At 40.5% G+C, this 16,598-nt stretch overlaps 1 long non-coding RNA gene across 1 annotated transcript; it reads left to right on the top strand.

Annotated features, from left to right (window-relative positions):
• Window positions 1-2,871: 2,871 nt before the first annotated feature.
• On the top strand, window positions 2,872-7,083 carry LOC140499918 (uncharacterized). Its single transcript, XR_011965590.1, has 2 exons — window positions 2,872-2,959; window positions 3,466-7,083. It is a non-coding gene; the product is annotated as an uncharacterized lncRNA (long non-coding RNA).
• Window positions 7,084-16,598: the final 9,515 nt, after the last annotated feature.

Here is a 16,598-nt window from a genome sequence, read left to right as displayed (position 1 = left end):
GTCTCCGTAGTTCTATAGTCACAGAATCATAGAGGTCCAGAGCCAAAAGGGGTCTTTGAACATACATTTTCAACTGAGAAAGACCTTAGAACACAGATCATCAGAAATGGAAAGGACCTTAGGGTTATCAGATGGGAAAACTGAGGCTCAGAGAGAGAAAATGACTTGCCTAAGGTCACACACTTAGAAAGAAGCAGTGCAGAGAGCCCAGATCTCCTGACCCCAAGTCCAGTGCTCTATGAGTCTCTCATTATATATTTTTGCTTCTGTGTTCTGTGGGTCTATAGTACTGTTTTGTGGTTCTGTGTTCCATGCTGTATCTTTTTTTATGTTCTGTGAGGTCTACACTATTGCATCTTGTGGTTCTGTGACTTCGAGTTTTCTGTGTCTGTGTTTGATAAATTTGTGGTTCTAGGTTTCATGGATCTATGCATTGTGATTTTCCGTTCCATGATTCCATGTCTTGTAGGCTTCAGGCTGCTGTAACTTTATATTCTGAGTCCATATTTATATGTGGTTTTTTATAGGTTTACATTTTATGGTTCTATGTTCGTGTAAATCTACATTCTATGGGTTTATGGTTCTGTGGTCTAGTTTGCTTCCTTTCCCATTCCCCATGAGAGACGAACACATACCATAGTGTTGGTACATGGGAAAAGAGTCCCCAAGTATCCAAGAGTGGGAGGATGCTCCTGCCCTCATCCACTCTCTCACACCCACATCTGGACAAACACATGGGTAGTCTATTCCTGATGTCTTGTTCCCTTATCTAGAAAAGTAGATGATGACAGGTGGAGGTGGGTGGGAGAGTGTGGAAGGGTAATGGAGAAACCTAGATTTTGGATTCCAGACATTTGGTCCCTCCATTCACTAATCTGCCTCCTGCTTTACAGTGATAAATGGGGAATGTTCAGAATCCATTATTGATGGCTATGTGGTGAGGCCTTGGATCCTGACAGATAAAGAGAGTTGTTTCTTTTAAGTATTTTCCTAGTGTTGCTCCACAGTTTATTAAGGACCCAGGAGACCTGGCAAGAACAGGCCAGAGAGACAGAGTCTCAGAATGAGAGTCTTTAGCATTCCATCAATGTGTCTTCTTGTCAATCTCATACTGGACCAGGTGATTAAAAGTAAATTGTAAGAAAAATTTACAAGGAAAGGGAAAAACAGCAACAACACCACACACACACACACACACACACACACACACACACACACACAATTAGAGCTTGCTCTGTTTCTAAATTCAAGTGGGATGCTCCACTTAATCTGAGACCTGCACCAAGACTGTTCACCTGCTTAAGTCAATGTCATCATCTAGTGTCCAGTGACCTGTACCAATTCTGTTAACTTGCATGTGTCAATATCTCCATCTAATGAACCACTGACCACTTCACCAAAGGGGACACACAGCTTTTAACAACCCTGTTCTGTCTAATTCCTGATACTTCTGGAAGGGCTGTGACATGTTTTTCACTCCTTTACCTAAGCGCTTTCCTCAGTGAAATGAAAGGGTTTGGTGAGATGGGCTTTCCTCATTTCCACATTCCATGTTTTATGTTCTAAGTTTTCTCTCTCAGGCCTGACATTTTATTCTCTAAGGTTTCCTTTTAGCCCTAACATCTCTTCCAGTTCTGAGTTTCTGTATTCTAAGGTTCCTTCCACCGTTGATATTTTATGTTCAAAGTTCTTTTCTAATCCTAATATCCTATGTTCTACAGTTGCTTCTATTCCAAATCTTTCATTTTTAACATCTCTTCCAGATTCAACTTTCCGTATTTGAAGGTCTCTTCTAGCCCTGATATTCTAAGTAAGGTTCCCTCCAGCCCTGACATTCTATGTGCTAAGGTTCTGTATTCTATGTGCTAAGGTTCTGTATTCTGTGTTCTAAGGTGCCTTCCAGCTCTGATGTCCTATGTACACTATAATAATCCACCCCCTTATCCAAAACTATCCCAAGTTCAAGACACACTGTGGTTCAGTATCCACTTAAAACCATAGTTCAGGAACTTCTCCCAGTATTTCTCTCTCCAGACCAATGAGAAGGGAAAAGCTGAAAGCAAAGGACATTGAGTTAAATACCCTAGCACAATGGGTGATGTGGGAAGCTCCCCCATCCACACAGGGGTGCGTGCTTCACAGGTTTCATCCGGCAGAGACTTTGCATGGAGTGGTTGTTGTGCTTTGTTCTTGAAGAGGACCAAAATGACATCACCATGATAAAGTCAAGTTTCAGTGTGTCCGACTGGCTGGTCAGACCAACATGAGCTCGGAATGTTCTACCACAGATTGGGTACAGATAGTTCATGTGAACATTTGGGGTGGATACTCCAAATTTGCACATTCTACATTTCTTTTGTGCTGTCTCAATTCTGTTTTGCTCATAGAGCACAGCACCCTTTCTTATGTGGGCATGCCATGCTAAGCTGTCCTGTGCCAATATCTCCCATATTGCACAATCACATCCAAAGTTCTTGAGAGAGACCTTGAGAGTGTCCTTGTATTGATTCTTCTGACCACCATGTGATTGCTTGCCCCATTTGAGTTCTCCATAAAACAGTCTTTTTTGCAAGCATAGATTTTGCATTAGAACAACGTGACCAGCCCATCAGAGTTGTGCTCTCTGAAGTATAGTTTAAATGCTTGGCAGTTCAACTCGAACAAGGACTTCAATGTCTGATACCTTATCCTGCCAGGTGATCCTCAGAATCTTCCTAAGACAGTTCAAATGGAAACGATTCAGTTTCCTGGCATAGTGCTGGTAGACTGTCCATGTTTCGCAGGTATACAACAGTGAGGTTAACACAACAGCTCTGTAGATCTTCAGTTTGGTAGTCAGTCTAATGTCTCTTCTCTCCCAAACTTTTCTTTAGAGCCTTCCAAACACTGAGTTAGCTCTGGCAATGCATGCATCAACCTCATTGTCAATGTGTACATCCCTGGAAAGTACACTACCAAGGTAAGTGAACTTATTCACAGCATTCAAAACTTCTCCATTTGTAAGCAATGTAACCAGGGCAAGTCATATTTCTAAAGAATCCCTTTTCCTCATCAGGGCAGCCCCCACCTGCTCCCCACACAGCTCTGATGCCATCAAGCTGGGCTATAATTCTGTACTGTTGTGCTGCCCTTCCCCCAATGGGGGGGGGGCGTCTATCAGCTTTTAGATTATATTTGTAAGGGTTATCTCAGTTCTTTGTAATTCAGAACCAGGTCAGCCAGCCTGAGGCTTTAAATATAGCTTTTAAAAAATTCCTCTGTTTGGGCCTTACTGCCACTTTCAGCCTCCAGGCTACTAATTTACTTGAGATTAGAGCATTCCTTTAGATTTCAAAGGCTATCATGCCAACTATGGTCCATGCAAATCTCACCCAGAGAAAAAATTTGTAAAGGACCCAATAGAGTTGGAGACTGGACCATTTTTCCTGCCATTAACAACGTTGATGTCATTCCTCCCAAATACAGATGAACAAATAGATGGAATAGGATCCCACAGTTGGTATTTGAGACCTGGACCTGGAGTTGAACCCATAACTTTGAACATTCTTTCCACTGCACCAAACCAGTCCCTAGGTGACAACATCTTTCTTCAAGAACTCCTGATTTTGGAACCCTTGGAAATCGATTCCTCTCTATTGCCTAAGAGGTGGGCACTGGGAGATTGTCAAGGGAGGGGTGTGATGGGCCAAGAACACAGGAGAACAAGCTAGCTCTGGGCCTATTGATCCTGGCTTGTTGGGATTGTCTGAGGTGACAAAGCCAATCTTGGTGCCAGTTCCTGCTGGGACTGATGACTTTGGCATTTGCTCCAGCAACCAGTGGAGCATTTCTATGACCCAGAAGATTGGAAGCAATTTCTTTGATTTGTTCTGATTGTCACCAAGGGAGGGAACATTTTTTTTTCTTTTGTATGGCCTTGACAAGCATTCCTCCTGTCAGGAGGGTCCATTCACCTTTCCATTCACTCAATGGTAACCTCTTCAGAGGACCTTCCCTAACTTCAGGCCACATTATCCTGGTGGGGGGACCCCACCTCCCCACCCCAACACCCAATACCAGACTTGGAGTCAGAGCATTTGAGTTTAAGTCCTTGGCTCTACTTGAATGACTTTGGATGAGCCACTTAATTCAAGATCAAATGAAGTTAATGTATACAAAGTACTTTTCAAGCCTTAAAGTGGCAGCTATTATTATTAATATACTCAACCATACTCAGTTTTCTCATTTGTAAAATGGAGAGTTTGACTAGATGGTCTCCAAGGTCTCTTGCAACTTTAAATCTCATGAACTCAGATCAAATGCAATCTCTTTCAGGAAGTCTTCCCTGATACTCCTGCTTCCCATCATGGCTATTTACTCCTTCCTTGGGTGTCATAATACTTGCGTTATTAGAATTTGTGCTCTATTGTGTATGGAGAGGCTGTCTAGTATAGGAGAAAGAGCTCTTTGGGAGTTGGGGACCTGGATTCGAATCTAGACTCCAATATTTAACAGCTATCTGACCCTGGGAAAGTTATATGACCTATCTGAGATGCAGTTTTCTAGTGTCTAAAATAGGGACACTCACATCTACTTCCCTTACCTACTAGGATTATCACATGAGAAGTTCATTGTATGCCTTCAAGTGCTAAAGAAATGATCTCAAGGATAGGGTGCTGTACTTATACTGTGGAAGGCCCAAGTTTGAATCCTACCTTGGACATTTACCAGTTGTAAGTCCATGCAAGTTACTGAAGCTGTGTCAGTCTCAGACATCACTCAGATTTCACAACATTGTGAGTGTCTGATGACATAATGTGTATAAGGTGATTTGCAAATCTTTGCTGTTTGCTGTTCAGTCATTTTTCAGTCATATCTGACTCTTCCTAACTCCATTTGGGATTTTCTTGGCAGAGACACTGAAGTAGTTTGCCATTTTCTTCTCCAGTTCATTTTACAGATAAAGAAACTGGGTAAACAGGGTTAAGTGACTTGCCTAGGGTCACTTGGCTATGTCTAAGGCCTTATTGGAACTAAGGAAGATGAGTTTTCCTGACTCCAGGTCAGGCACTCTGTCCATGGCACCATCTGCATTATTCCCTTATTAGATTATAATAAGTTGCTTGAGGAATTGGGGATTTTTTTCCCAGAAGAAACATGGGGGTCATGACAGCTGTCTTTAATTATTTGAGCTGACATATGGTAGAATATTAGACTTGATTTGCTTGACCAGAGCAATCAGTTGAAGTTGTAGAGAGACAGAATGTAAGCTCAATATAAGGAATTTTTATTTTATTTTTTGCAATTAGAACGATCCCAAAATGGAAAGGACTTCCTTGAGAGATAGCGAGCTCTCTGACATTGAAGGTCTCTTTGAGTGGAAGGTTGAAAGGTCACTTGTCAATCATGATGTAGGGGAGATTCTTCCTCAAAAATGGCTTCATGTCAATTTAATTCAATTTGACAAGCATTGATTAGTTTAATTGATCAATTCAACAAGCATTATGATAGATGTCAACCATATGCCAGGTGCTGTGCTAGGTAGAGGGGATTATCTGGGTGGATGACAGGGAAGAGAACTTCCATTTAAAAAAACTTTCCACTGTATTTTTAAAAGTTAAATATTTTATTTTTCCCTAATTACATGTAAACAATTTTGAAAAATATAACTTAATTTGAAAAATTTTTGAGTTCCAAATTCTCTCCCTGCCTCTCCCCCTCCCTATTCCCCCCATTGAGAAGGCAAGAGCTTCCATTTTTATAGAATACTTGATGAGAAAATGCTTTCTCCCTCTTCCAGTGCAGACTGGTACCTGCACTGAAAATATACAGTCTCAGAGAGTTGCCTAGAGAACTCAGATGTTTAGTGATTTGCTCAGTTACACAGTCAGTTTGTGTAATAGGCAGGTCTGGAGACCATTCTGTGTCTACTTCTACAGTAAAACAAAATGAGCCCTGCCCCCAAGGAGCTCATATTTTGCTGGAGGGTGAGGGGAGACAACTTGAATGCACAAATTCAGTAAAAACAAATAGAAAACAAATGTCAGATCATTGGAAGGGAGAATTCTCCTAACTAGAGCAATCAGGAAAGGCTTTTCACAGGAACTGGTTGCGATAGTTGTGTTTGTTCTTCATTTTCAAAGAGGTCTATGACATCAGGGAGATGATGACAGGATGTATAGTTGACTTTGATTTGAGGGAGGGAGAGCTGTACAAGGTCACCAGCTTCACCTTCTCCTCCAGAGCCATCTGGGTTCACTGGCCAGATAGCTATCAGGACAATTGGAGATGACCCAGGAAGCAATGGGAGAACAGAGTTTGGAGTTCTAAGAAGAGAAGTGGGAAAGAGGACCTTCCAGGCATGGGCAAAGGCAGAAAGATAGGAGTTGTCTGGCGAACTCGCTTAGACTGAGGTGATAGTTGTTGATGAAGTCTAAGAGCTAACAATTTCTTAAACTAGGGAATGAATAGGGGAGTTCCAAGCAGAGTAGAGGGGAGAGTAGTGGGGGAGAAACCTTTCAGGTCCTCTCATGATATATTCTAAAAGAAGCTTCTAGGTCTCCCTTGGGGTCCTGCTTTGTGTCCCCTCCCCTCCTATGGTCTAAATGCTCTCGATAAAAACTAAAGAGTGGAGGCTGCCTTTTCAACAAAAGTCTCTCCTCTCTCTTAGGAAAGTTGTGAGCTCTGTCTCACCCCACTAGAATCACAGAATCTTAGAGCTACAAGGAATCTCATTTATCGTGAAGTCCAGTGATTCTCAAAGCGTGGGCCTCAGACCTCTGGGTCAAAACTTTTCAAAGAACTCTAAGATGTTATTTGCCTGTAAAATACTCCTCTTTTTTTCCCAGTTACATATCTGTGTAAGACCAGATTTTCTTCAGCCAAAACAACACATTATAACAGATACAATACAGAAATAGGGATGCAAATCCAGCAGTCTTCTGTGAAGTTAGACATTAAAAAGATTGGCAAAATTCCATTTTTCTCACTAATTTTTTTTGTTTTGCAAAATATAGTTATTCTTCATAAACATATGTTATTTATGTTAACATGTAATGTTATTTTAAAGGGAATTAATACATACATATAAAAGTTATTAGTTTTAATTTCTCATGCTGTTCATCCTTTATTTTCAAAGAGGACCAATGACATCACAGGGCCATGTCTTGTGTGTGAATTAGATTTAAGTGCGGCAGAGTTGCATAAAATTGTCAGCCTCACTCTTCCAGAGTCATCAAAGTCCAGTGGCAAGACAAAATTATGGTAAATATAGATGAATATCCACATTAACAAAAGAGCTTTGTGGTCCTCCATGATTTTTATCAGTGGGATCCTGAGACCAAAACATTTAAGAACCGTTTCTCTAATTGAGACTGAACCTTGACTAGTGGATCATTCAGATTTCATTTGAAGACCTACAAGAAACCCAACATCTCACCTACGTGGCACAGTAGATAAAACACTCAACCTCAGGAAAATGGGAGTTCAAATCTGGCATCAAACACTTCTTAGTTGTGTAACCTGGGGCAAGTCACTTAACCCATGACTGCCTTAGTTTCTTCAACTATACAATATGGATAATAATAACACCTGCTTCCCAGGGTTGTTGTGACGATCAAATGAGGTAATAATAGTATATAGTAGACATTTAATAGTGCTTATTTTCTTTTCCTCTCTTAATGAAGCACATTTTTCTTTGGGGCAGATCCAAGCGTAAGCAAGTTCTTAGTGCAGGTAGAAATGTGTATCTATGTAACTTCCTCCCATTGTCTCTAGTTCTAGTTCCTAGTTCCCTCTATGGAGAAACACAGTGAGTCTCATCTTTTTTCCTACAACAAACTTTCAGATATTTGGAGTGCAAACATATTTCCCCGAAGTCTTCTCTTGGTGAGGCTGAACATCTCCAGCTCCTTCAACTATCTTTCATAGACATAGTTTCCAGCCCCTTCACCATGGTGATCACTCTCTTCTCAAGACCTCAGACTTTAGACTCTGAATAGCGAGATTTACTTACAAATCCTCTGATGGAAACATCTAGTCACACTGTCTCATTTGAAATGCAATGGAGGAGGGTTCAATGTGGGCCTCACCCTTGGAGGCTTATCCAGACACTTACTAATTGTGTGACTCTGAGTAAATTGCTTAACCTTTGTCTATCTCAGTTTCCTCATCTGTAAAATGGGGAAACCAAGAGCATCTGCCTCCCAGGGTTGTTGTGAGGATAAAATGAATGATTATTTGTAAAGTATTTTACAAATCTTTTAGTACTATGTCTATACTAGCTATTATGATGTATTGTTGTTTTTAAGTATTTTATTCAAGTATGTTATTTAAGTACTTTATTCTCCCCAGAGAATTCATGGATGTGAAGGAGGGAACATGTGCTCTGTATTGGGGAGTTGGGGATGGGGTGGAAAAATGTTTTGAACTAACTGCTTTAAGCTTGAGTTCACTCTGGTTTGCAGGGATGTTTTTCTAACTTCCATCCTTGCTATACCCTCTCAGTAAATATCCTCTTATCAAAGCTAATTGATATCAACTGGTTAGTTGACGTTGGCTAGATATCAACTGGTTAACTGATATAGAGGGGCATGCCTAATAGGGGCTTATAAGTGAAAGTATTAGAAAAATCAATGCATCAGAGCTGTGAGGGGGAAGTAGAGAGCAGCCCTCTGGGGACCCAATTCACCAGTGTAAGTGGCAGTTGGAGAAGTGAGCTGGGAGAGGTAGCATACATATAGTTGGGAGAATTAAGACCCAGAAAAGGGAAGAAGCTTACCAAAAGTCACATGGTTAGTGTGGCAAGAAAGAGAGACTTGTACCAAGGTCTCCTGACTCCTACTTCTGTGATTTTCACTACACCAAGCTACCTCCCTTATTAGTAGGTTCTTCCTAGAAGTTTGTTCTGAGTTTAGCAATGTGGGAGGTGGAATGGGAGAGGAAGAAATAAAGATGGTGTGGAGAAATTCAGAGATAAGCAGAACTTGGCTCCTTCCCATTAGTAGTTCAAAGTCTAGCTATGGTTAAAAGAAAAGGATTCATGATCAAATGTAAAAAGAAGATATTTCATAACACATGACCAAATGAAATCATATTTTTCAAATTTGGGAGATCCCAGTGAGCTGAGGGTAGGGGTGGGGCAGTTGTTGATGGCTTCCTGGTAGAGGTGGGCCTTGAAAGACCAATATAATTTGGAAAGAGGTTAGGAGGGAGGTGAAATGTCAATGAAGGGGCTTTGTTTTCACTAATAGAATAATAATATTCAGGACCAAATGAAATTATACACTGTTTCAAGACTGGAGAAACCCAGAGGTAGGAGAGTTTGGGAGATCCAAGAGAGAACTAAGCAGTAGTGGGGGTGAGGTAAGAGGTAGGGCAGGTGCCAACGGGGAAGGGTTTCCTGGTGCGAGAAGGGCTTAAAAGACCAAGATGGTTTAGAGAAAGGGAGAGGAGAGAAGGGAGGTGGGATGTCATTGAGGAGGCTTAGTTTCTGCTTATAGAATAATAACATTCAGGACCAAAATGAATTATACACTTTCTCAGGACTGGGGAAACTCAGAGATAGAAGAATTTGGGAGATCCCAAAGAGAAAGGAGAGTATTGATGGGAGAGGTCTTCCTGATGGTGCTGGGACCTGAAAGACCAAGGTGGTTTAGAGAGAGGGAGAAAAGAGGAGAGAGGTGGGAATTCAATGAAGGAGCTTTGTTTCTGCTTATAGAAATTTCAAGGAGCAAGTAGGAGGAAGATTTTGAGGCCTGAGGGGTCCTCTCCCCTTTATCCTGCTCTGTTGGTGGGGCCCATTTGGACCATGGGCCCTAGGTTGAAATTAAATAAAGCAGAAAGGAATTAGGGTGGGGAGAAAGGTGCCCGTGGGAGGCAACCACCCACAGGCGACATTTATAACTAATTGGGGTTTTGTGAAATTCCCTCTCCCAGTGACAGATAAATACCCAACTCTGCTGGTTCACAATAATCACCCTAATTAGTGTGGGGTTGACATTGACAATCCCAGCATTTTGCTAATCCACCCTTCCCTCCCTCCCTATCTAGGGACAGGCATTAAGCTTATTCACCCACAAAGAACGGTGCCTTGGGAGCTGGAGGCATTGATGAAGCTATGAGAACTGTGTTCCCCAGGAAAGAAAACCTGTCCCCTCCCTCCTCTGCCTTTCTTACTTCCTACTGGGAGAGAATAAAACCTTCCCTTTTTTCTTGCTTTAAGATGGCAACAGGGTATAATGAAAAATACCTTGGATTCCAAATAAGGAACCAGGTTCCAATCCTGATGCCTGCACTTCCTATTGGTGTGACCTTGGGTAAATCACTTCTGTGATCTTCTATCTTTCTTTATCTGTACAATGGGGAAGAAAGGTATATAAGGAAAGGAGACAGACAGCTGAGCCAGAGTCAGGAAGACCTGGGTTCTGTATAGCCTCTGATATATAATTACTGATCTGCTTTGGTTGAGAGAAATTCCTAATCAGAAATTCCCAACACTGATGAAATCAGATCCAGCCATCACCACCACCATCATCATCGTTGTTGTCATCATCCTCATCATCATGATTAGTAATAATAATTCTTATGTGATACTTCCTTGAGTCTCCTCCTTTGGAGCTTTTCTCTGACAGTATTCTAATCAAGGACATGGGAGCTCAAGGTGAACTAGTGGACTAATTTTTGGACATTGATGATGGAGGGTTCCCCCTATTCTTCCCTCTCTGCCCACAGCTTAAGAGGAGACAAAGAAATCCTCTGGCTGCTTCCTACTATGATGATTACGGGGTTTGTACAGTCTTTTAATTGCCTGTTAAGCCATAATTCTGGAATTATGCTAAAAGGGCAATCCCCATGTCCCAGAGAGTTGGGAGTGTAAGGTGAGAAAAAAATTTTCTCCCACCTGGCCACAGGCCTGGGTTTCCTAGTTAGGTGAGAAGAAAGAAAGGATGGATTGCATTAAAAATCTGGTGGAGCTATATACAAACCAGGAGGTGATACTTGGATGTGGGGAGATTCTTCTGTCAGAAAGGTACTAGGGCTCCCTCAAAACAGCTGTGTCAAAGGTTATGGTCAATAGGCCTCAAGAGTAACAGATGAGAAGGGTGGAATAGTATTATATATTTAGAAGATATATTTATCTGAGCTAAGTTAGGAACCAAGGTGGAGAAACATGTTGGAAAGCATTGGGGAAGGAGAAAAAAAAGTAAAAATAGAAACATTCATGGCAGTATACTACAGATCACCGGGGCAGAAAGAAGATATAGATGAGGTATTCAAAAAATAAAACATAAGTAAGTGTGATATAGTAGTGACAGGGAACACCAATTATTTGGATCTCTTCTGGAACTCACTCTGTGGAAAGCAGAGCAACTAATAATTTCTTAACTTGTCTCAGTAGTAATTTCAGTCTTCAAAAAATGAAGGAGCAAATGAAAGGAATTGGACCTAATTCTGGACCTAATTCTCACCAACAAGGAGGAACTTGATAGAGTAAATATTAGGAGAAACTAACTCTGTGTCCCCAGTGCCCTGTTCTGGGACATCTTTTCTTTCAATACTCACTTGGTGGCTACTAGTGGTTCAATGATCATCTCTATGCTGATGACTCTCAGATCTTTATTTCCAGCTCTAACCTCTTTCCTGAGTAGCAGTACCACATCACCACTTGCTTCTGCTCAGACACTTTGGAATGGATATTCTGTGGGCATCTCAGACTCATCATGTCCAAAACAGAATTCATTATTTTTCCCTTTCCTCCCTCTAAACAACTCATTCTTTTAAACTTCTATCACTGTTGAGGCTATCCTCACATCCATTGCACGTATCCATTACTTTGCCAGATCTAGTCATTTATATCTCTAGGATGTCCCTCTCATAGTCCCCTTCTTTCCATTTACCTTTGTTCAGGCCCTCATCACCTCTTGCCTGGATTATTGCAATAGTCTTCTGTTTACGTTTCTTACCTCAATCCTCTCCCCACTCCAATCTATCCTCCATACAACTACCAAAGTGGTTTTCCTAAATGGTGGGTCTGACCATGTTACCATCCCCTGACTCCATAAGCATTAATGGTTCTTTAATACTTCCAGGAGGTAACAGGAGGATAGAATGCTGGATTTGAAGTCAGGAAGATATAAGTTCAAATCTAGCTTCAGACATTTACTGTGTGATCCTAGGCAAGTAATTTCATCTTCTGTAAAATGGGCATAAAAATAGTACCTACCTCCTAGATTGCTAAAGTGAATCAATCAACAAACATTTGTTAAGGGCCTGCTATGTACCAGCTACTCTGTTAAACACTAGGGATAAACAAAGAGGCAAAAGATATTTTCTGTCCTCAGGGTGCTTACATTTGAATGGGGATACACAACAAATATGAAAGTTAGCTGGAAAAGTCCCATGGTCCTTAGGGTATAGCAGCATGGTAGTACCTCTTCTACAAATATTACACCCCATCTTCCATCTTCATGCCTTTGTACTGATGGTCTCCCAGGTCTGCAATGGGAGAATTCCCAGTATGGAAACTCCTTCTCCTCATACACAATTCTGCCTCTTAGAATCTTTGATTTCCTTCAAGACTTTGGTTTCAAGACTTGGAATCTTTGTTTTCCTTCAAAACTCCTTCAAACACCACCTTCTATATGAAGTACTTCCTGATCCCCCCAACTCCTGGTGCCTCTCTTTCCAAGCTTTCTTGTATTCATTGTATAGAGATGTTGATATATTTAGATGTATATTGTAGATGTCTACCCTATTAGAATGCAAGTTCCTTGAAAACCATGATGTTTAATTTTTTTGTCTTTGTATTCCAAATATTCAACATAGTGCCTGGTACATAGTAGATCCTTATTAAATGCTTTTAAAATTTCACTGATTGACCAGAGGTGGGGGGGGAAGTCTATCTTAGACTTTTTTGATAAAGAGGAAGAGGAAATACGGCAATAGTCTGACACGCACTCAAGAATCTGGGAGAGATTTAAAGGTTTCAGAGGAAGGATAGCTAGGATCCTATGAACCAAAATTCTACAGGCAAAGTTAGCCCAGGAAGGATCGGTGAAGTCCAAGAATAAAATTCTGAAAATATGAAGAGAAACAATTCCTATGAGGAAGAAGAGGGAGAGATAGTTAATGAGGATGATATGGATGCAAATGTAACTCAGCCAGCTTGGGTTTGAAAAAGACATGAACAGAAGCTGGAAGCAAGGATAGGTTTATAATAATAGTTATTGTTATTGTAGCAATAATACTGACTTTCATATAGCTCATAGAATTTGCAAAATACGTCATCTCATTTGAACTTCATAATATTCCAACAAAATAGATATTAGAGGTATTATTATTTCCATTTTGCAGACAGACAGACTGAGGCTCAAAGGGATTAAGTGATTTGCCAATGGTCAAATAGCTGGCAAGCATTAGAGGCAGTATTTGCACCCGAATTTTTCTTATTCTGAACCCAGCATCTAAACCACAAGGAATAAATAAGAAAACATGACATAGATTTGTTAGAATAATGTCAAGAGTGCAAAATATTGGAATGAACTGAGTTTGGGGAAGAAAGCTAAGGACAAGAAAAAAAGGATTTCTTTTAGTTATCAAGAAAAGAGGATCAAAGAGACAGGCCTTATTCTACTTCGAGTGGATGGGACAATGAAAACGGACCACAGAGAGAGAGGACAGAGCCACTCAGTGATTATTTCTCTTCTATTTTTTTTCTCTGCCAATGAGAATGAGTTCTGAACTAGAAAGTGCAGAACGGGAATGGCTAAGAGAGGGAGCTGAAGTCTAAAGCAAGTATGAAAGAGTGACGAGAACAAAAGCCCTTGATAAGCTCAAGGTACCAAGTCCCAGTGAACTACATACATCCTTGGGACTGAAAGCAGACCGTGTGTTAACTGTGGGGAAAATGCTGACTTTGGAATCAAAGAACCTGGCTTACAATTTCAGCTCTGCTCCTTATTTCAATGTGACTTTGGTCAAGTCACTGGAACTCTCTGGGCCTCAGCTCCTTGTCTGTAAAATTAATGAGCCAGACTTCACGATTCCAGCTCCTAACTGGCAAATGTGATTGTTGAGCCTTTGTGGAAAACAGGAGATAATATAGGATAGGATAAATGTCCCAATTTTTTAAAAAAAGGAGAGTAGTCTCGAAACAATAAGACCAATGAGTCTGACTTTGATTCTTAGTGGCAGCTAGGTGGTGAAGTAGATACAGCACCGGGCCTGGAATCGGGAAGACTTGAGTTCAAATCTGACTTGTCTGTGTGACCGTAGGTAAGTCATTTAACCCCTTTCTGTTTCTCTTTCCTCAACTGCTAAGTGAGAATAATAATAACATCTATCTTTCAGGGTAGTTGTGAGGTTCAAATGAAAAAATATATGTAAAGCACTTAGCATGATGCCTGGCACACAGTAAACACTTAATAAATGATTATTCCTTTCCTGTTCTCCTAGAAAAATTTAATCTAGAATGTATTAATTAAAGGATAGTTAGTGAACATTTAGGAAAGGATTTGGTGATCTCCAAAAACTACCTTGAGTTGATTAGGAATAGTTAATCCAAAGGCTCCAACTATTGGGGTAAGTAAGGAAACACTCAAAAACTGCTGGGAAAACTGGAAAGTAGTCTGGCCAAAATTAGGTTTAGACCAGCAGCCCACACTATTTAAGAGATGAGCCTCAAAGGGATATATGGTTTATACAGAAAAGGTCACATCATAAACAAATTAGGTGAACAAAGAAAATACCTTTTGTATCTATGGATAGGAGAAGAACTCTTGACTAAAAAAGGGATAGAAAAGATCACAGAAGACAAAATGGACAAATTTAGTTAGATAAAATTTTTAAAAGTTTTCGCTCAAACAAAATCAATGTACTTAAAATTAGAAGGGAAAATGTTAACTGGAAAAACAAATCTTTGTAGAAAGCTTCTCTGGTAAAGGTATCATATCTAGGATATATGTAGAACTGATTCAAAATTATAAAAACAAGAGCCATTCCTGAATAGATGAACAGTCAAAAGATGTTGATGGACAATTCTCAAAGGAGGAAATCCAAGCTATAAAGAGTCATATGAAAAAATGCTCCAAAACACTAATAAGAGAAATGAAAATTATAGTAACTCTGAGGTTTTACCTCATGCCCATTAGAATAACAAAGATAACCAAAAATAAAAATGACAGTTGTTGGAGGAACTGTGGGAAAACAGGCACACAATGTATTGTTGGTGGAGCTGTGAATTTTTCTAGTCATTCTAGAAAACAAGTTGGAACTATGACCTAAAAGTCACTAAACTGAGTGTCCTTTGACCCAGTTATATCACTACTAGGTTTATATCCCAAAGAAGTCAAAGAAAGAATAAAAGGAACCATATTTACAATTTTTTTTTTTTTTACAATAGCTCTTTTGTTATAGAAAAGAACTGGAAACTAACTGATGTGATGCCACCGATGGAAGAGCTGCTGAGCAAATTGTGGTATATGAATGTAGTAAAATATTATTGTAGCATAAAAATGTTTAAAGGGGTGTTTTTATAGAAATCTTGGAAGACCTATAGGAAATGATGCAGAGGGAAATGGGCAGAACCAAGGTATGTACAATATATACAATAACGATGATATTGTAAAGAAAAATAGTTTAAGAGCTCTGATCACTGCATTGACTAAGATTCCAGAGGACCCATGAAGAAGTTGGCAGGTTAGCCATTTTGCGACAGAAAAGTAATGGGCTCAAGGTGCAGAAGGAGATGTAAATTTTTGCATGTGAACAAAATGGGAATTTGTTTTGCTTGACTAAGCATATTCATTACCATGATTTTTCTTTCTTTCTTTTTTTTTCAATTGGGAGAGGGAAGTGGGATAATAGGAATATACAAAGAAAAAAGAAAAGAAAATAGGGTTATTGAAAGTTGTTTTCTTAAATGTACAGAAGAGAAGAGAAGACCAGAACATAGACAACAATAGCAGCTAGTAATTTTCTAACAATTAGACATATCTATAGATGTAATGGGTTGCCTTGGGATTCAGTAGCTTTCCCCTTCCTGGAGGGCCCTCATGTTGGACCTTACCTGTCAGGGAGTTTGTAGACAGCACTTTTATTCAAATATAAGTTGAACTAGGGGGTTTTTGAGGTCCTTCCCAGCTTTGATACTGGGTAATTATTTGGGGGTCATGGCCAAGCCTCAGTCTGGGGTTGAAGTCAAGCCTCAGTCTAGGAACAGGTTGTGGGGCTCGACATGGCATCAGGGGCTCAGTCTGAAATCTTGGGTTATTCAAAAGCCAGAGAAAAGAATTCTTTCAGCATGAAGTTCTTTGACTGTCCAGGGATCAAGCTCAGGCCCATGCCTCATTAGGAGGACATTCTAACCGGCTAAGCTGGCCCGCCTTGACTTGGGGTTGTTGCTGCCAGCCCCCTCACACCTGGCCCTGGCTGGGCCCCAGGTGGCTGCCTTGCTGTTGGAGCTTACATGCATTCTGAGCTAAGCCGGTGCTCTGGAGCCTTTGTTCAGCATCAGTCTCCTAGCTTCTGTCCAGTTTCTCTCGGTTTTCAATTTCTCCTTATCCACTGGCTCCATCTTTGAGACTTACAAACATACTCAGGTCTCAAAAAGGCCTTGAAAA

Source organism: Notamacropus eugenii, chromosome 4 (assembly GCF_028372415.1).
Source record: "Notamacropus eugenii isolate mMacEug1 chromosome 4, mMacEug1.pri_v2, whole genome shotgun sequence".
Lineage (NCBI taxonomy): Eukaryota > Metazoa > Chordata > Mammalia > Diprotodontia > Macropodidae > Notamacropus > Notamacropus eugenii.
The sequence above is the reverse complement of the archived record's forward strand: the minus strand, read 5'-3'. Positions and strand labels throughout refer to the sequence as shown.